Source organism: Salvia miltiorrhiza, chromosome 2 (assembly GCF_028751815.1).
Source record: "Salvia miltiorrhiza cultivar Shanhuang (shh) chromosome 2, IMPLAD_Smil_shh, whole genome shotgun sequence".
Lineage (NCBI taxonomy): Eukaryota > Viridiplantae > Streptophyta > Magnoliopsida > Lamiales > Lamiaceae > Salvia > Salvia miltiorrhiza.
In genome coordinates this window covers 11872928-11895285 of record NC_080388.1, presented here as the reverse complement: position 1 = coordinate 11895285, position 22358 = coordinate 11872928, and positions in this window count along the sequence as shown.

Genomic DNA, 22358 nt, shown 5'->3' with positions numbered 1-22358 from the left:
CCCTTCCACTACAGCGTGAAGGAGAGGTTGTCACCCTCTCAGTGCCCAAATCGGAATATCAAAAAAAGTTGGAAGAGTTTCAATTTGCACTAATCGGTAGGCTTATCCAATGTAAAGGGGACAAGCCACGCTCGTTCGCCGACCTCTCTCATGAACTTCGAACCATATGGCAGTGCGCCGACTGTCAACTGGTGCCCATGGCTAAGGGATTCTTCGTTGTTAAATTTTTGACGATGGAAGCGAAAAAGAAAGCTAAGGGGAGTTCTTTTCTCCAACTGTCAATCGGCCACGTACGTTTCCGTGAATGGACTAGGTATTTCGATCCGTATAAGGAAGTGTCGTCTCTGGCTCAGGTCTGGGTTCGGATATATTATCTCCCTGTGGAGTTGTGGACTCCGGTGATTATTGCTGGTATAGGTCGTGTGCTTGGTCATCCGCTGCGAATTGATAACGCCTCCGCTACTGGTCATGTGGGACATTTTGCACGGGTTTTGGTGGAACTTGACATGGCTTTGCCTATTCTCAACTCGATGTACATTGATGACGGTGATAGATCATTCTACATTGAGTTTGGTTTTGAATCTATGCCCCTTTTTTGCTCGCGTTGTAAACTTACAGGTCATTCAACGGATAAATGCCGGAGAGCTGATAGGGCCACGAGCAATCAAAAGATCACTGAGCCTCCTGCTGTGGTGGTGAAGAATCTTGATAAGGGAGAGGGTCCGACTCCTGCATGGCAGCCTAAAATTGATATTGTTAAACCTCTTTCAGGTCCTGATCTTCTAGAAGCGGCTACAGTGTCGGTTAAGGAAAATGATCTCCCTCTGGCGGGGGATGCTAACCGATATCAAGCGCTTGAGGAGGATGAGGAAGAGGAAGTGGAGGAGACTATCATTGCGGACTCCATTTATGAAGCAGAGGCTTTAAATGGGGGAGAAATTGATGGGTCGCCTCACACGGACAAGGCTAGTGATAAGGAGGGCTCGAGTGTAGAGGGAACTTTGGAGTTGGATCCTGGAACGAATAGTGGAGATGTGGTAGAGCAGCAATCGGTAGTTGGGGCAGAAGTTTCAGCGAGCCAGCGGGTTAATTCTCCGATTAAGGACGTTGATTTTGATAAGCAATCCAATCCTACTCCGGATGACATGGCGAGTCGTATAATTAGGTTAGAGGAGCAGGTTAATCAGGGGATGCAGTTACTCTCGGAGCAGAAGCGCAGACGTGGTCGTCCAAAGGGCTCGGTAAAGGGACGAGAACCTGTACATGCAATTCCGGAAGGTTGTATTAAAAGTCGTCTCAGGAATGCGGAAGAAAGGGGTCACAAGCCGAGGGAGTTTGTGGTTGACGTCACCAATAGGCCTAGTATGATTGCAATGAATAATGTCGTCCATAGGCGTTGGTCGGATGATATGGATAATTATCCTGAGTTTTCTTTTTGAGTTGTTTTCCTTCGCTTTTAAAGTTTTGTGCCCTTAGTCTGCGTCTTTGTGCTTTCAAGGGATCTTTTTTCTTTTTCACTTTTTTAATAAATCTCAATTTAATAAAATAGTACTCCCTCCGTCCACGAAAGAGTGCCCCATTTGGGTGCTGGCACGGGTACTAAGAAAGCTGATAAAGTTGTTTTGAGTGGGGTAAAAATAAGGGTAGTGCTAATGACATTGATTAGTTTGTTAATATTTTCTTATCTTTGAGAATTTAAACAATCCTACTCTTTATTGAGTCCGATTTTAAGATTGAAATTAACGAGAGAATCGTGTTTTTTTAAATGTCTATTTTAATGTTAAAGACTATTTAATTTTTATTTTATTGTATAATTGTCGAGAAATCAATTAGACTATTGTATAATTGTCGAGTGAAGTGGATTTAATTTTGGAACCACACATTTTTTGAGCCACAATCAATCTGCTCAACATATTTATGTGCAAAAAAAATATGGGTGGTTTGTTGAACCACGCATTTTTTTGAGCCACAATTTAATCTTGGAACCACACATTTTTTGAGCCACATAAATGCCTTTTCTGGAACCATCAGATTCGTTTCCAACTTAGAGACAAGGGGCAGAGGCGTCGCCAGATCGATTGAGGTAGAGGGAAGGGGCGGCGCCGGCGAATCGCCTAGCGCCGCGGGTGGAACTGTTTGTCGAAGCGGCGAAGGAGGTTTACGAGAACAACGGCGGAGGCAGCGTGTCTCTACAGGGAATGGCGGGGGAGGAGGTTTACGGCGGCAGGCGGAGGAGGTGCAGTTCTGCCGGCGACGAATCCAATTCTGGAACCATCGATTTCCATCTCAGATTCATAGAATCTTCAGTCATCGGCATCAACGGAGAAAGATGAGAGTTCTCCGATTCAGATCCGACAGCCAATAATCCATTTTCGGAACCATCGATTCCGTTTCCACCTCAGATTCATAGAATCTTCAGTCATTGGCATCAACGGAGAAAGATGAGAGTCCTCCGATTCAGATTCGGCAGCCAAGAATCCGTTTCTGGAACCATCGATTCCGTTTTCACCTCAGATTCATATAATCTTCAATCATAGGCATCGACGGAGAAAGATAAAAGATCTCCGATTCAGATTCGACAGCCAAGATGAGAGATCTTCGATTCAGATGAGAGATCTTCGTTTCCGAAACTATCGATAGATCACAAAGTGAAAGCAATTGAGAAAGGGGCGAAACTTTGAGAGTTAAAGAAAGAGAGTAATTTAATTTGGGGGAAATGGGGTTGATTAGGCGTGTAATGGCTTGGTTTAGTAGTTTTAATTAGTGAACTAATTGTATGGATTAATTAAATGGGTTAAATAAAATGATGGGTTTATTAATGGCATAAGTTGTAAATAAGTTGAAAAATAAAGGGTATGAATGTACAAAAAGGTAAACATGGCACTTTTTCGTGGACAAAAAAAAGGGGTAAGTAGGGCACTTTTTCGTGGACAGAGGGAGTAGCTTTTTTTAGGGTAAATATGTGAAAAAGTAGAAGAGAGAAATGAAAATATTATTTTTAAAGTGAAAGAAGAGAGAGGTATCCTATTGAATTGTGACGAATGGAGTATTAGGTTCATTTATGAATACATAAACTCATGTTCTAAGTCTTAGCTAAGTTAACAAGAGGCTCTACTCAGCATGGTACCATCACAACACAACTTGTACGTGGGAAAAACACATACAAGGCTGAGTACAAAAATACTCAATGGGCACATGTCAAAACATAATATATTACTTAAAAAACTATAAATTGTCATGTCATCTTAATTGTAAAGCATAAGGGTTTTATATGAAAAGCTTATACATACAGAATAATTATTCAATTCTAAAATAATTAATTCTAAAATATATTTTTGAAATCAACATGTGTTTTCAAATAATCCTACATGATTTAATTCAATTGTATGAATTATGTGAAAATCACTATTTATTCATGTTTAAGATAAGCCACTATAATAGTACAAATAGATCTAACCAAATCCAAATGCATGATAAAGACCATATACAGGTATAAGTATTACCACAATAATAGAAACAATTTGAGGTTTGTAGATCTCCTATGTATGTGTTCTTACGTAAATACACGTGTAAGATATAAAGACAGTTTTGTTGGAGAAAGAAAAAATATGCGGGCAAACCTAGAACAATCCTACATAGACAAGGAAAGTAGAGAGAGTCACATGTTGCACTCATATTTTGAGTAAGAAGGCAAGATGAGAGTGATATTAGATAGGGAAAATAAGGACATGAGGATATTTCAAGTAATAGATAGTTTGACTTACAACTCTCCTATCTAGACAAAAAGGTCTTAATAGCTTTATTATAAATGATCCCTAGTGTTATCAAACACCTCATGACAAAAAAATAAAGATCCGCAATAATGCAAAAAGCTAAGCCGGTGGCATTAGCTATCACAGTCAATCACCTTTGGTTTGCCCGCAACCAAGTCATCTTTGCGGATGAACCCTTCGATATCAAAAGGATTATCAAGAACATCCAGAGTGATACTAGATGCCTCAACGAATTCTTCCCTCCGGAAGAAGTGCGAGCTCATATGGTTGGGTAAGAACTACATGAGTCAGATTGTGACTGATCGCAATAGAAAAGTTAGTATTTTTAGGAGGGATATGATGGTTGACTTGGGCTGTGAGATAATGTTCGCTATTTTATTTTAACACGCCGCAAGTGTACGGGTGCAATTGTGTACAGTAGCAAGCAAGGTCGTATTCCACAGAGACTGAATTAACCAATTCCTATCCTAAATTATTCTACTCTATCTGGACAAACGAAATTTAGAGTTTTATTTGTAAAGAACAAAATAAATAAACAACAGGAAAGAAAATAAAGCAAGCTGTGAAACAGAGAAACAGATAAGAGAAGATTTCCCAAGGCAAAGGTTTCAACAGATTCTCCTAACTAACATGTTCAATTCAATTAATAAGATGATTCCTAAGGCAATCTCTAAGCTAGTTCATATCCACTCTCGTGGCATACAAATCGTTGATTACATGCAAGGCTACCGTCCCCGGATCGCACTTCTAACATGCAACTCCTAAAAGCTCATAGGATTAACGCCCTCACAAATATCAATTCCCTTTAGAATTAAAATAAATGTGTTCTATGTTCTTAGTTCAGGTAATAATCATCATCTCCCGATCTCAAATTAAAACCTATGATTATGCTAAATTGGTGGTCAATCAATAAAGCAAACAATAATAACAAGAACATAAAAAGGAATAACAATCTCAATTGATTGAATCAAACAGTCAGAAATTCAAATCATGTCTACTCCCTAAACCCTGGGAAAAAAAAGGGATTCTAGCCACACATAGACATATGAACTGGAATACAATTCTCAATAAAACAAATAAACATCCACAAGAAAAACCGTAGTAGAATTGAGAATCTTCAGTTCTTGCTCTCGCTCCGTTCTCCGTCTCTCTCAGGAAAAGTAAAATATGATAAAAGTGATAAAAGGTTCAGAGAATAAGTTCTTGGGGAGTATTTATATGCCCTAGGTCTTATAGCTCTCAAAAATACCCAAAATCGCTAAAAAAAACGAATTTTGGGCGGAAATACGGCGACTCGCGCGGCCACGTCGCGCGGCCGCATGGCTGGCCCGCATGACGAAACAGAACTCCTGACAGCTTTGCGCAACGATTTTGTTTTGGCTCGTGCTCCCTCGTCCGAACTCCGATTTATGATCCGTTTGTGCTCACGAACTCCTATCGAGACGAACTACAACTTGTATTTCAGCCAATTCTTCCAAATTCGGCTTCGGTATTTCTGAAAATTCGTTCAAACACAAGCAAGTAACAAGTTTTTGACCATAAACGAATATAAGCTCAAATAGACCATCAAACACACAAAATCCTCACAACTAAGCATAAAAAATGACACACCAAGAGGTAAAAATGCATGTTTATCAACCCCCCAAACTTGAACTATTGTCCGTCCTCGGACAAAATAAAGATGGGCCAAGAATGAATCAACAAGAGCGTAGAGAAAAGTAGATAACATTGTGGCTTCAGATTTGTCAACAAAATTATCAACATGCATTTCCTATTATCAAGATATCACAATCATGACAAATTCAAATTATGGTCTCATTGAATTCCAATCCTCACCAAAAGGATAAAGAAAATAAGAACTATCAACTCTCAAGTGTATCAATCAAAAAGGACGTGTATACGCTCAGTTCAAGCTAAACAAGTACTCATCCATAAGCTTGTCAATCGTCTCACCTCTCCACCACTAAATGTGTGCTCCTATAACCAAGATCAAAAGGGTCTTTATTGAGGGTTGTAATGTAGGCTCTTTGGTAGGGTAGGATATATTTGACTAAGTGACTAATAAATACTCTCAATGTAGCACAATCATCAACCTTATAACATTCTTACTCAGCACAATCCTCCACCTCCCATAAAACCAAAATTTTCAATACAAAATCCATCACAACTCATCAATTATTCCTCATGACATTATGACTTTCTAAAGCATCCTATGTATCTCTTTTTTTTTTTCTTTTCTTTTCTTTTCTTTTATTTTCTTTTCTTTTCTTTTCTTTCTTTTTTTTTTTTTTTTTTTTTTCAAACAAGACAGGATACTAGGTTTTTTTTCCAATCAAGATCAAAGTTCATAAACCATAATCACGCATCTTCATAAACCAACTACCCCATAACAACAATCTCCAAGCTCCCACCCACGGTTAAACCAAATAAAATAGAAAAATAAGGCTCAAAGGGGTGAACTAGGATCATATAAAGACATAGGACAAATATGGGATAAATAGGCTAGCAAAGATGGCCTTCTATCATCTCAAAGTTATTAAGCACACTATGTGACCTCGAGGGAAAAACCAAGACAAGTTCTAGTGAGAAACATGCATGCTCGAACAAACACTCAAGAATAAGAAATAAGACTGTAAAATGGTGACAGTCAAAGCTCAAATCTCACAGCTTATTTCATTGATTGCAACATCAAAAGAGACCATGCTTATCATTCATCAATCATGCTCAATCACAACAATATCAACACAAATGCATGCAATTTCACAATTTTAAAGCATAAATCATCATACGCCAGTTATCCATCCAAATCCCTACACAACTCATATCTCCACCAAGGTATCATCACAGAGAAACCACCAAAGCAAGACTAACGAACTCAACAACAAAACAAACAAAAACAACTAAAAAGAAACAATGCACCCACAAAGACACATCCCTCCAAACTTATTCACCGCCAAGGAGAATAAGTTTGAAAAGGATTTGTGGGGCACAAAAAAAAAATTAACAAACGAAAAGAAACGAACTAACCGAAAATTGGGTTGCCTCCCAATAAGCGCTATTTTTAACGTCGTTAGCTCGACAGAACAACAACCTCTTCAAGGTGGCTGGTACAAGCAGTGCTGCGACCAACTGTTTCCTACTCCATGCTTTTCATCCAGAGCTCTTCCTTTAAACTTTCGATCACCTGGGTCCTGCCAAGAAAAAGGATCCGTATCAAATGTATTAAATATATCAACACTTACCTTGCCCGGATCTTTAGCTTTCTTGGGCACTTCATCTTCTTGGATGTGGCATGGTTCATAGACATGAAACGTTTGGCTTTCCTCATGAACTCTCAATGTGAGCTCTCCTTTCTCCACATCAATCAAACCTCTTCCCGTTGCAAGGAACGGGCGCCCCAAAATCAGCGAAATTTTGTTCTCGTCCTCAATATCTAGAACCACAAAATCTGCAGGGAAAATAAAATCCCCCACCTTCACGAGCACATTCTCCATAATTCCACGAGGATAAGTGACCGACCTATCCGCCATCTGCAGCCTCATAAATGTCGGCTTCAACTCTCCAATTGCCAGCTGCATGAAAATAGATAACGGCATAAGATTTATGCTCGCCCCCAGGTCGCAGAGTGACCTTCCGAAATGCTGGCCTCCAATAATGCAGGAAAGTGTGAAGCTGCCCGGATCTTTGACCTTCGCTGGCAGCTTCCTCTGCAAGATTGCGCTGCATTCTTCATTGAGATTCACCGTCTTAAACTTTCCCAGCCTCTTCTTCCTCGAGATAATGTCCTTCAGGAATCTAACATACTGCGGCATCTCCTGCAGTGCTTCCACCAATGGAATATTAATATGTACTTTCCTGAAGATCTCTAAGAATTTGGAGAACTGCTCTTGCCCCCTCTCTTTCTTCTGGCGCTGAGGGAGAGATGTAGTCACAGTTGCTGGCGAAGTAGCTTTTTGCTTTTCATCATTCTTTCTGCCAGAAACCTCAACAGTGACCTCCCCAGCTCTTTCTTCAATCAGCTGTGCACTCTCATCTTTTGCCGTCATGGCCCCTTCCTACGTGGTCCCGCTCGGCAAATCAACCATCTTATAATGACGCTGGGGAAACGACATCCACCCCGGAGGACGCAGATGAGGTGGGAGTCGTCGGCCTTCCTCATGAACTCTCCACGATAACTCTCCTCTCTCCATCTCACGAGATCCATGGCTACCTTCAGAGGTAGCTTCACTCTTCAATCCGATGGCCATGCACTGCTCCTTTGCATTCACCTTGGCATTGTTTATGAGATTGCCCGACTGTTGGAGTTTGTTGACGGCGGTGGCTATTTGACCCAATTGGGTCTCGAACATCTTCATTTGAGTCCCCACAGCAACGGCATTGGACTCTAGCTTTTCCATCCTCTCGTCGGACTTGGAGATAAATTTCATCAGCAACTCTTCCAAATTAGGCTTCTTCTCCTCATTGATGACTCCATTGGTGACAGAGAAGCCTGGTGGAGCCTGAAGCGCGTTATTCGGATTTCCATAAGCCAAATTGGGATGTGGACGCCTTCCATGATGAAACTGTTGTCCACTATTGTATCCACCCTGTTGCCCATGCTGAAAGTTCCCATAGTTTCTGCCATTGATGTAGTTGGCGTCTTCTACGCCTGTTGGGATCTCCACAGCCGGCTCAGGATTGCCAATAGTCATCGCATTGATCTTCGAGTTAATCTCTTCTACGAACTGGAGGTAGCAGCAACTTTCTTCAAGTGAACTCTCTCGGATGGCCATTGATAGCTCGTGGTGGCCATACTCTCTATGATCTCCATAGCTTCAGAACTCCCCTTCTTGAGCAATGAGCCCCCTGCAGCTGTATCCATGAACATCCTGGTGCGCTCCCCACAAGCGTTATAAAACATGACCACCAGAGTCCCCTCATCAAAGCCATCGGACGGGCACTTTCTCAACTTCTCCTGGTATCTCTCCCATGTCTCTGCTAGTGTCTCTCCATCGAACTGTTGGAATTGGAGGATCTCCATCTTTAACTTCAATGTGAGCCCGGGAGGATGGAACTTCCGCAGGTAAAGATTCGCCACATCCCCCCATACCGGATTAGCTCCCAGCTGCAAAGTTTGATACCATGATTTTGCCTTATCCCGGAGTGAGAATGGGAAAAGGCGGAATCGTATGATGTCATCTGGGACTCCGTTCATCTTGACGGTGCTACACAACTCCAAGAATTGCGCCAGATGCGCATTTGGGTCCTCCACGACTTTACCTCCATACTGGTTTTGCTGCACCATCGTGATCAAACCAGTCTTGAGCTCAAAATTATTTGCGTTGACTCTTGGAGGCTCGTAATACTGATACTGCGGAGTGAACGCCTCAATGATCGGAGGCTGCTTCTGAGCATCGCGGTTTTCCTGCGCCTCAATCAAACGCTGCAGTTGCTCCTTGAGAGCACGGACTTCTTCTGCGGTAGCCATAGAACTACCTAGCAAACTTCAGAACCAAAAATCAAGACCACAGGAAAAATAAAGAACGGAAAAAATAAATAAACAGAAATAAAATCCAGATTAGTCTCAAACAATCAACAGATAGTACTGATAAAAATCAGTCCCCGGCAACGGCGCCAAAAACTTGTTCGCTATTTTATTTTAACACGCCGCAAGTGTACGGGTGCAATTGTGTACAGTAGCAAGCAAGGTCGTATTCCACAGAGACTGAATTAACCAATTCCTATCCTAAATTATTCTACTCTATCTGGACAAACGAAATTTAGAGTTTTATTTGTAAAGAACAAAATAAATAAACAACAGGAAAGAAAATAAAGCAAGCTGTGAAACAGAGAAACAGATAAGAGAAGATTTCCCAAGGCAAAGGTTTCAACAGATTCTCCTAACTAACATGTTCAATTCAATTAATAAGATGATTCCTAAGGCAATCTCTAAGCTAGTTCATACCCACTCTCGTGGCATACAAACCGTTGATTACATGCAAGGCTACCGTCCCCGGATCGCACTTCTAACATGCAACTCCTAAAAGCTCATAGGATTAACTCCCTCACAAATATCAATTCCCTTTAGAATTTAAATAAATGTGTTCTATGTTCTTAGTTCAGGTAATAATCATCATCTCCCGATCTCAAATTAAAACCTATGATTATGCTAAATTGGTGGTCAATCAATAAAGCAAACAATAATAACAAGAACATAAAAAGGAATAACAATCTCAATTGATTGAATCAAACAGTCAGAAATTCAAATCATGTCTACTCCCTAAACCCTGGGAAAAAAAAAGGGATTCTAGCCACACATAGACATATGAACTGGAATACAATTCTCAATAAAACAAATAAACATCCACAAGAAAAATCGTAGTAGAATTGAGAATCTTCAGTTCTTGCTCTCGCTCCGTTCTCCGTCTCTCTCAGGAAAAGTAAAATATGATAAAAGTGATAAAAGGTTCAGAGAATAAGTTCTTGGGGAGTATTTATATGCCCTAGGTCTTATAGCTCTCAAAAATACCCAAAATCGCTAAAAAAAAACGAATTTTGGGCGGAAATACGGCGACTCGCGCGGCCACGTCGCGCGGCCGCATGGCTGGCCCGCATGACGAAACAGAACTCCTGACAGCTTTGCGCAGCGATTTTGTTTTGGCTCGTTCTCCCTCGTCCAAACTCCGATTTATGATCCGTTTGCGCTCACGAACTCCTATCGAGACGAACTACAACTTGTATTTCATCAAATTCTTCCAAATTCGGCTTCAGTATTTCTGAAAATTCGTTCAAACACAAGCAAGTAACAAGTTCTTGACCATAAACGAATATAAGCTCAAATAGACCATCAAACACACAAAATCCTCACAACTAAGCATCAAAAATGACACACCAAGAGGTAAAAATGCATGTTTATCAGATAAATGTTAATCAAGCCCATAAAGCTAAGAAAGTCGCTCTGCAAAATCTTGAAGGAAATAGTGATATGCAATATGCTAAGTTGTGGGAGTACTCTAAAGAGATAAGGAGGACAAATCCTGGGTCCACAGTAATTGTAGGAGCTGGACATGACGAGCATGGTGATAGCAAATTTGAATGACTATATATTTGTTTTGATGCTGCTAAAAAGGGCTTCAAGTTTTGCAGGCCTATTATTGGAGTTGATGGGTGCCATCTAAAAGGTCCTTACCATGGCATAATGTTAACTGCTGTTGGAATGGATGCAAACAATGGCATATATCCTATTGCTTAGGGTGTGGTGAGTAGTGAGTGCAAAGATACTTGGGAATGGTTTTTAGTGGTTTTGAAACAAGATTTAGGGATTGAAGATGATAGTGAGTACACATTTATGTCCGACAAGCAAAAAGGCTTAATCCAAGCAATGTCTTTTGTGTTTCCAAATGCTGTATGCATAGGTTCTGTGTTAGACATCTGCATGAGAACTTTAAGTTAGCTGGGTTCAGAGGAGATACATTCAAGACTGCTTTATGGAGAGCTTCCGAAGCTACTACTTTAGAGGAATGAAAGCAAAGAATGTCTAAGGTGAAAAGCTTATCTGAACCTAGATGCCAAGCCACCAAAACAATGGAGTAAATCTTACTTCAGTGGCAATAGTAAGTGTGATATGCTATTGAACTACACATTCAATTATGCAATACTTGATGCAAGAGAAATGCCAATATTGATTATGCTAGAATGGATAGGAAACATGGTATGATGGTCAGGTTTCAGACAAGCAGAGACATTTCAACTCCCAAATGGAGATGGAGAATTTTCCCTAGGATCAAACAACTACTTGAGAATAATATTGGAAAGGTATCAGGTTGTATGCCACTGCAGTCAAACAATAATCATTATGAGATTAGATGTCATGATAGTTCTCAGTATTTAGTAGATTTAGGAAAAAAGACTTGTAGTTGCAGAGAATTGGATTTAAGTGGAATTCCCTGCAAGCATGCAATATCTGCAATAAACAATCAGAGGCAGAAGAGAGATGATTTTGTTCATGAGTGCTATAGTATGGAGACATTTAAGAAGATATATGTTGCTAGTATAATTGGTGTGAGTGGTCCCCAATTGTGGAATGATAGCATGTACATTCCACCTCTACCTCCAAGAATGGAGAAATGAAAAGGTAAGCAATCAATGGCCAGAAGGAAGACACCTGATGAGGCAGCTGAGAAGAAACATAAGAAAAAAACCAAACTTAGGAGGAGACAATACAGAGTGACCTGTAGCAAGTGTGGAATCGGAGGGAATAATGCCAAAGGCCGTGGAAAGAAAAAAGGTATGGACATCTCTGCTATTAGCATTTTTTTGTTTTATATTTTATTTCTTTAAATTAATCTTTTACTATATCTAGGTGAATCAGAAAAGAGGAAAAAAAGCAGCAAGCAACAATGGTCCACAAACCCAAGAAATTGAGGACATGAATGATGAGATGAACTTCATTCCAACTGACTCAATTACCCAACTGACTCAAATTCCAGGTCCTACAATGTTTCAACAATTGATGGGTGAGAAATTCAAGAGACAAAGACCTCTTATTTTGAATAGTGAGAAGAGATTTTATAGTATGGCAGATTTGCAAGCAAGGAAGAATTGAGTAATTAAGCAGGAATATCTAAAGATATTTAAAGACATTTTTTGTGAAGAAAACCTGAAATATTTTGGCACTTTTGGAATGGCATGGTTCTATGAAGCATTTTTTGAATGGCACTTTTGGCCATTTTTTTTTGTCATGCTACTGGATCATTTCTCAAATTATATCATCAATCATTATTATGTCATGCATGTTGTTTTTTGAAAGGTTTGTCATGCATGCTAATTAATTAAATTAATTTACTGGAGCCGAAGAAGTTCTCAACTCGTGATGAAGATTTGATTTAAAATAATTATTCTTTTAATTAGCTCGTGTTGTAATCGTAAATAAATGAAGCATCCATGCATACATAATAATGATCAAGCGAGAAATTAAATTGATAGGAAGAAGATTAATTACATGTCTTTCAATATTATAATGAACTCATATATGTAGCTTTCCTTTAGGATATTAAATTAATTAAGATAAAACAAATATAATTGTTAATTGTTAAAACAGGAACGCAATTTTCAGTGTTTTTAGAAAGATGACTATACGTTACGGAATTTGAAAATGAGGACTATAACTTTCATTTTTTACATTTACACTCTTATTTCAAAAATTGCCAAAAATTGACATGGCTCGGTCACGTCAGCAACGGGCTCTAGGTGGCACCAAAATCCTGAATAATTGATTTTAGGCCCAAAACAGGAGTGTAAATGTTAAAAAAAAAAGTTATAGTCTTCATTTTCAAATTCCGTAACATATAGTCATTTTTTCTAAAAATCCTGAAAGTTACGGTCCTATTTTAACCATTGGGTCAAAGGAAACCTTGAATCCAATGGAATAACTAATAAGTAACATCCTAGGAACCAAAACTTTGCTAGCAGCATTACAACCGATCACAATCCCCTTCCAAAACATGAGTACCCAATTTTGTAATGACCAATCTTGTGCCATTGCACAACCCATTTGCATTATCAATATTTCTCAACATCATAACATGTATACCAACTTTCAATAACAAGTAATGGTTAGGAGTCCACTCAAGAATTTAGAAGTGTGCACTGCATCTTCTAAACCATTAGAATTAGACTCGTAGACATATGGTTTATTTGAACTCAAAACATGATCTAGCTCTCAACCGATTTAAAGAAATGATGTATTGATTTATTAAATGGTTAAGTAGCAATTACACTCCTAACATAGACACCCCTATGGCGTTAGCCCCCTATACTCGATATTAGGTCAATCGAGCCCCCGATGTCCCAATTTCGGTGCAATTAAACCCCTTCCCTAAACAACCGTTTGACGCCATTCCTTATTTTATGTTTTTCGTAAGTGGTGGGACCCACCACATTTAATATGTAAATTCCACCATTTCTTATTCGCCAAACTCGTCGGAAATGCCCTACGGCCGTGCACTACCTCTTTCCTTGCCCGGACGAGTGTGACGGGCGTCGTCCGTCCCCCGAGGTGCAAAGCGGTAATGAAACCCCGCATATCCAAGTGTTGTTTTCACATCTGGATGCTGGAAATGTGGTTAGCTGGCCCTTGGAAGGAATGAGGCCAGTGGTGGACGTCGTATTCCACCAAATAATTCCTGCAATACTATCAAGAATTAAGTGAGTATAATGATAACCAAGGTCAAACCACAAAGATCAGGTAAAATCATCTAATTCCCTAAAGACCTATTAAATTTGAGAAAATAATTATCAACTAAAAAGCAAATTAAATCAAATAAAATACTCTAGAAAATAATCGATAAAATGTAACTAGACTCGAATAAATCCACACTAATTCAATTATCTGATCATCGACGCAAATATGAATTAATCCCTATCAATGTCGCAGCCCGCCTTAAGTAAGGATAGTTAAGTCGAGTGATCTACGACTAGGGATGGGGTTAAAGAATAAGGGGAAGAAAGGGGCGTCTTTTGGAACCGTAAAACTTGCTCAACTTAAGAAAACTCGTCGTAATTACTCATTAATACTCTTTTAAACAGTCTATGAAAGACAGCATAAAACTTAATTAATATCATTAATCAAGTTGTACATCATATGAAACCATTCTCTTAAGACTCAAAGTATGACATAACATACTATAACATCAACAACATCTTGCAGCGGAATGTAGCTAGACATATGTATGAAGACATATTCTAAACAGGTTAACTACATTTATTAACAACCCTGGTGACTCCGCTCATTGCAGCACCATCACCACATCGGCTCAACTTGCACATTTAGAAAATATATGCAGGGCTGAGTACAAAAGCACCCAGTGAACACATGCCAAACATCTCATGCATATAAAGCTATAAACATTGTCATTGCCATTCTCATGCAAAACATAAGGGATTTATCTAAAAGGCCTTATGTTTGCTAAACTCATTTTCATTTCTCAAAGTTGTCTGCGCAGACTTTTCTCATCAAGTAAGTATCATATCTGTTATAACTTCAAGTACTGAGAGGGAGGCCTCCCTCTGCAGCACTGTGATCGGCTAACCTGAAAGATGACTCACGACCACCTCAGTGTACACAAATCCTTACTAGTATCTACACTAGCATAGGACCGAATTCTTCATCTCAAGCAGATAGATAACATACCAAAACATCAAATATTTGGCAATGCAATAACTTCAAAATATGTTTTCAATTCAAGTTTTGAAAGGAAAATAAAACATCAATGCATTTCATATCTGTTCAATCATACATGAATACATAAAACGCATAAACATCTTGATTTTAGCATAGAAAAGCCCACCTCGTTGCGTATCGTATAAACGGGGAATATCACTCTCTCCCCACGTCTTTACTTCCCAAAAGGACCTTCATCGCTATGAAGAATCGATGAGAAGAAAGGTCATTACAAAGGAAACTCATTTATTAACCCAAACTCAAATAAGGAATTAAAACTTAACATCTTTAACTCTACTGCTCTGCCAGCGCTGACTTGGCAGCCAGAGCTGACCACAGCTCGACACAGCAGAAGAAAACTCGACAGAGCTGACCCCTCGGCAGAGCTGACTCTGCAGAGCTGACCACTCGGCAGAGCTGACTCTGCAGTGCTGACCACTCGCAGAGCTGACTCGGCAGAGCTGAACTCAGCAGCCAGAGCTGACAAGCTCGGCAGAGCTGGAAATTCAGATGCCAGACTCCAAAGCTCAAAACCTACTCATGCTCATCTAAACATTCGGTTCTCATCCTCATCATTCCTATCATTTCTCAAAACTTCCAACTTAAACTAGCATGCTTCAAGTGACATCCTAGAACACTTAAACACTAAAAGAAAACCCTTAACATGCATCGTCCATACTTCACGCACATTTGACAGCCAAGCTCTACAAAAATCATGCTTGGAAAAATACAATTTTAACATATAACAATCCTAGCATGCTCCTAAGCACAAATATCAAGTCACAACGATTAAATAAAAATCGAAAGACGAGCTAAGACGACGAACATAGACGGGCTGCCCTCATGGGTTTCATAGCTAGGGTTTGAACCGTCCTTAACTCTTTCATTAAACATGCTCAATAATTACCCAAGAACAACATACTAAAAACTCACAACGATCCGACATCGTTTCAAAATAAAGTCGAGAATTCGACGTTTTTCGACGTCGACTAATCTCGAAAATCTAACCATCAAAACATAGGTAGAGATGATACCTACTTAGGTACGTGCTCGAAAAGGTGCTCGGGGCTCGTCTCCATGCTCAAATCGGAGCTCAAAAGCTTCACTTATGCTGTAATGGTGGATGCGTGAATGTAGTGTGTGTTCTAGGTGTTGTGTGTGTGAGAGATGAAAGTGATTGGAGTGCTTTGGCTGATACAGCCGCCTTTTTAAAGGGAATGGGGGCTTTTGGGCGGTTGGAGGGGTGGTTAAGGTAGGGTAGGCCTAGATATTTAGGATATTAATCTCATTTAGTCGTTAAATATCTCGTTTCGTCTCGGCTCGTCTCGTTTTAACGACTAACTACCCGTACTCTTCATTACTCGCCCTCTCAACTCTCACTCACTTTCATTACACTCGTAATTCTATATAAATATTGAAAACGTGAGCTCGTTCTCGAAATTCTGATAAACGAGCTCGGTTCGTTTATCGAGAAATTCCGGTTTACTATTCACTCATCGTCCAAAAATAAGAACTTTCATTATTGGACTCGTATTGAAAAACTAAGAATATTTCTCGACGACGCGCACATAAGATTTTGAAAGTTGACAAAAAAACGAAATAGCAATATATTACTATTCATCGTCAAAAAGTCAAAAATTTCAAAAACGTCATAACGGACTCAGATCTCACTTCCGAGTTCATCGTTCTCATTCAAATAATTATCTCGAAATATTCAAATATACTCAAACTCAAATACGGATATAAAATTCTACATCATCCTCACATCATCAAAAGAACATCTCAACCATTGTAAAAATAACAAGAAAACTCCAAATAACTTCTCATCTCTATAAAAAGTAATCAAACAAGGGATCTAAACCTTAATTACTCAAACTCAAACAATTAAAGAAGTCATCAAAAAGCCCGGGTATTACATACCCTCCCCCTTAAAATAAATCTCGTCTCGAAATTTGCACCTCTTGTAAATATTTCGGGTACTTCTCTCACATCTTATCCTCAAGCTCTCTTTCCACTTCTTTCTAACTATCATGTTTCCACTGGACTTTAACCAGTGCAATCGACATATTTCTCAATTGCCGAATTTTATGATGTAGCATCATCTGAGGTCTATCTTCATAACTCAAGACTGGTTCTAAGACCATTTCTTCTTAGTAAACCACATGGTTTGGGTCGAACATATATCTTCTCAATTGTGACACGTGAAACACGTTATGCACGTTTCCAAAGCTAGGTGGCAAAGCCAACCTGTACGCTATTGGACCTATCTTTTGCAACATCTCATAAGGACTTATAACTCTAGGTCTAAGCTGTCCTTTAACTCCAAATCTATTTATCCCCTTTGAGGGTGAAACCTTCAAGAAAACTTTGTCTCCTATCTCGAAACGTAACTCTGTGCGGCGGGTATCTGCGTAAGATTTCTGTCTATCTTGCGTTTCTTTGATCCTCTGCCTTATCTTTCGGACAATCTCTATCATCTACGCGACTGTGTCGGGTCCTAACACTTTTCTCTCACCAACTTCATCTTAGTAAAGTGGTGATCTACACTTCCACTCGAGAATCTCTAGCAGGTTTAGCCTTCCATAGGGTCGTTGGTGTAATGCTTTCACTTGCTTGATAACCTAAACATCGTCCTACAAACGAAGCTATGTCTCGTTTCATTCCGTCCCACAAAAATCTATTTTTCAACTCCTGATACATCTTTGTGCCTCCTGGGTGGGCGGTGTAAGGCGTGTCGTGAGCCTCACTCATGATCTTATTCTTTAGTTCATCATCGCGGGGAATGCATATTCTCTCTTCAAAGAAGATAGCATTGTCTGATGCTTCTTTGAAATTCTTGAGATCTCCCGTCCTTTCTCGTAACTTTTCCATTTTCTCGTCCTTTCCTTGTGCCTCAACCACCATTTTCCTCAAACTAGGTATCGTCGCAACAATACTCGCTATCGTCCCTGGTGGTTTTATCACCTCTATCCTCATCTTGTCAAAGCCCTTTACAAGCTCATCCTCTCTCGTGAGAAGATATCCTAACTTTGACGAGACCTTTCGGCTCAATGTGTCGGCATTGGCCTTACCGAGGTGACAGTTAATGTCGCAGTCATAATCCTTTACTAATTCGAGTCATCTCCTTTGCCTCATGTTAAGATCTTTCTGCTCGAAAAAGTATCTCAAACTTTTGTGATCCGTGAAAATCTCACATCTAACTCCGTAGAGATGATGCTTCCAAATTTTCAGGGCATGCACAACAGCTGCAAGCTCTAAATCATGGGTTGGATAATTTATCTCGTGGGGTCTAAGTTGTCGTGATGCATAGGCTACAACTCTTCCTTCTTGCATCAAAACACATCCTGGCCCATTCTTTGACGCATCTGTGTAGATGGTATACTCTTTATTCGTTTCTGGGACTATCAGCACTAGTGCTTAAGTCAATCTCCTTTTGAGTTCTTGAAAACTCTCCTCACACTCCTCTGTCCAATTGTACTTAGCTTCCTTTCTAAGTAATTGTGTCATCGGTCTTGCTATCGTGGAAAATCCTTTAATAAACCTCTGATAGTATCCTGCTAAACCTAAAAAGCTGCGAATCTCGTTAGGTGTAGTTGGTGATCTCCACTCATGTACAGCTTGTACCTTGGCGGGGTCAACCTTAATTCCTTCAAATGATACAATATGTCCTAGAAAAGTTACTTCGTCTAACCAAAACTCGCACTTGCCGAATTTGGCGAAAAACTTCTCAGCTTTAAGCGTTTCCAACACTGTTCTCAAAAGTTGTTGGTGCTCTTGCTCATTATTCGAATAGATGAGAATATCATCTATGAAAACTAGGACAAATTTATCCAGGTATTGATGGAACACTCGATTCATGAGATCCATGAATACTGCTGGTGCATTTGTCAAACCGTATGGCATAACTATGAACTCATAGTGCCCATACCTCGTTCGAAAAGCTGTCTTAGGTATATCCTCCTGTTTAATCTTCAACTGGTGATAACCTGATCTCAAGTCGATTTTCGAGAAAAAGCTCGCTCCTTTATAATTGATCAACTAAGTCATCTATCCTTGACAAAGGATATTTGTTCTTGAGTGTCAATTTATTCAGTTCTCGATAATCTATGCACATTCTCAATGTGCCATCATTCTTTTTGACAAAAATGACTAGTGCTGATCCAGGTTCTAGATCGATAGTGAACTCCAACTATCTGACAGGTGGCAATCCTGGTAATACCTCGGGAAATACATCTCTATATTTCCTTACCTGTAACACCCCGTACTTTTATGAGAAGTAGTAGTGTCGAGACACTACAGAGAGTACTACGGTACTAAGATATGAGATTATAATTAAGATGAGATGGAGTTATGATGATAAATAAAGATATTGAGCATTAGAGTTATACTTGTCGATGAAACGAGTTATTATTCTAGATGGACATGTGAGTCTGATAGAATCAATGATGAAGATATAGTGTGAGCAATTTGAGAAAACGAGATGGAGATGCTGATTAAGGTGTGTTTAGCAAAGCTTAGTCTTGAGATATGAGTTTTTACAAAATTTAGTTTGATATAAGAAATTGGGAAAATCTTTGAGGTTATGTCTTGAATGATGATTTGATGATTTTAGTGTTTATAAGAATTCTTGAGTTGGCCATGATGAGTCTGATAGTATTTTGATGTTTGAGAGTGTTTGATGAACTTTGGGAATGAAAAAGTTGATGAATTTTCGAGTTTGCTCTTGTCTGCCCTCATTTCTCTGCTATGCCAGAGAATTCGGCATTTCTCTACTATGCCAGAGAATTCGGCATTTTGCTGGCGAGCATTCCTCTGGCGAGCATTCCACTGGCGAGCATTCCTCTGGCGAGCATTCCGCTGGCGAGCATTCCTATGGCGAGCATTCCGCTGGCGAGCATTCCGCAGGCGAGCATTCCTCTGGCGAGCATTCCGCTGGCGAGCATTCTGCTGGCGAGCATTCCGCAGGCGAGCATTCCTCTGGCGAGCATTCCACTGGCGAGCATTCCTCTGGCGAGCATTCCGCTGGCGAGCATTCCGCTGGCGAGCATTCCTCTGGCAAGCTCTGCTCTGATGGTTGAGATGTGCTCTGCTCTGGTGCGGAACTGACTTTAGAGAGAGAGGAGTCAAAGCAAGTGGATAAACATAGTTAACGGATGAGATATTTTTATGCAAGTGGATAATTAAGCATGTGTTAATTATCCATTACTTGATGGCTAAGTAAATGGGGTTAAATAAAACAACTCCTTTATCTTTCATCCCTCATAACAGACGTCTCTTTCCTCTCTCTTCTCTCTCTCCTCTCTCGGCTGTCTTCACCCAACACCATTGATGAGATAGTAAAAAGCTTCACAACTACTTGTATGCCATAACCACCGATTAAATCAAGCTGAAAACACTCTTAAATCCATAGAACAAAAGCTAGGTTGGAGGTTCGAGCTAGGAATCAAGAAGGTGGAGTTATACTTTTCTCTACACAAATCATATGAGTAAGCCTCTAAACACATGAATCTACTCATAGTTAAGCTGTATAAGCATGTATAAGCATGAAAACAACTCCTAATTCAAGCTGGTAATTTTCGAAAATTACTAGGGTTGGAAGTCTTCTAAAATTTTGTCATCTTCTAACTTTAAGTGGAGAGTATATGCATGCTAGTAAGATGTTATTTATTTGTCTTTGAATGAAAAGCATGAATTGATTTTGAGATATGGAATATTAAGGTGTTAGGTTGTGTGATGTTGGAAAGTTAAAGTTCATGAAGAAAGTGAAGATTTGAGTGGTTATATGAGTTCTTGAGCATGCTATGATGTTAAGTGATGGTTTAGATTGATGATTAGAAGTGATGAAATGAGTTGTGGTATGAGTTTGTTGTTGAGAGTTATGATGTTATATTCAACTTAGAGATGTTTTTGAGATATATGATTTTTGAGTCCAAATTGGAGAAATTTCGTAGGCCTACTGATCTACTGTGATTGATGGTTTGTAGATGTCTAATAGCTTTGAAAATTTTATAGCAAGTCCCTACATGAGACTTGAGTACCCTGGTAAAATTTCAAGGCATTTCAACTTCGGTTGATATTTCTTTAAAATGCTAAACCTAAACTGCACTTTATTACCGAGAATTTCAGAGAACAGGGGAAAGAGTCATTCATTTCAGTAGCTTCCTATGTGATCTAGCTTTCCAAATTTTTATGGTATCAACCTTATTGTGTTAGCTAGATATCCACAGAAGTTGAGCCCAGGTTGACAACGTTTATTATTTTTCAAAGTTTGTAAACTTCGGTTGCACAAAACTACCAGACATCGTAGATCGTGGTAAAAACGTCATATCTTTCAAACCACTTGGAGTTTTCGACTCTACTTTTTTTTAAATGAAACTAGACTCAAAGATCTTTCTTTCGGTATTAGTCTCGAGTCCAGGAGATGTCGAAGTCAGAACAGTGTAAAAGCAGAGCATGTTTGATGATGTTTGATTGTGATTTCTTATGTGCCTTATGTGATTGTGTTGCCTATGTGTTTGAATGAAGTTAGACGAGTCTTATATGAGAGATAAATCGAGACTTAGAACCATGATTTTCTTGAAACCTATCCTTGAACTTAAGGATGTGAGATGAGTGGAGAGTTTATATAGAATCGAGTAAGGAGATAGAATATGAGATAGAGCATGAGTTAAGGATTGAGAATTAGTCAATGAGTTTCTAATCGAGATTCATTTTATGACATGAACTTTCGATGATGATGATCCCTGAAGACACGAGCAGAGCAAGGAAGTAAGTAACTCCACTTTGACGGGAGATTTTGAGTAAGGTCTTCAGGTGGGCATTATTTTGAGTATACAATTTAAGAGCTTTTCTAAACTGTTTTAAATGATGATGAAATTATGAGATGTTTGATGTTTTGAGATTATGATGATGTTTGAGAATTACTGACTTGCCAATATTTTTATGATGATGTTGAGCTTGTATGTTTACCCTCTACTGATGAGATGAGATGAGACGATCGGGTCCTAGGCAGTTAGTTGATAGCTAACCTGCCAGGGCTAGTGTACACTGAGGTGACTGTGAGCCGTCTTCGGGTCGGCCGGTCACGGTGCTTGAGAAGGAGGCCTACTTCTCAGTACCTTGATGATGATGAAGAGTGGTAGATGTGGTACATACATGTCGAGTACTTGTCTGCAGACACTTAATTATAATGTTTATGGTTAAAACTGCTTGCACAGGTTCTTTTATGATATAATACCTGTGTATTGCTGAAATGTGGCAAGTTCAATTTATAGCTCTATGAGCAGCTTTGTTTTCGGCGATATGTCCACTGAGTATTTATGTACTCACATCCTGCATGTATTTCTAAACGTGCAGGATAAGCGGAGGGGGAGTATGGTGCAGTG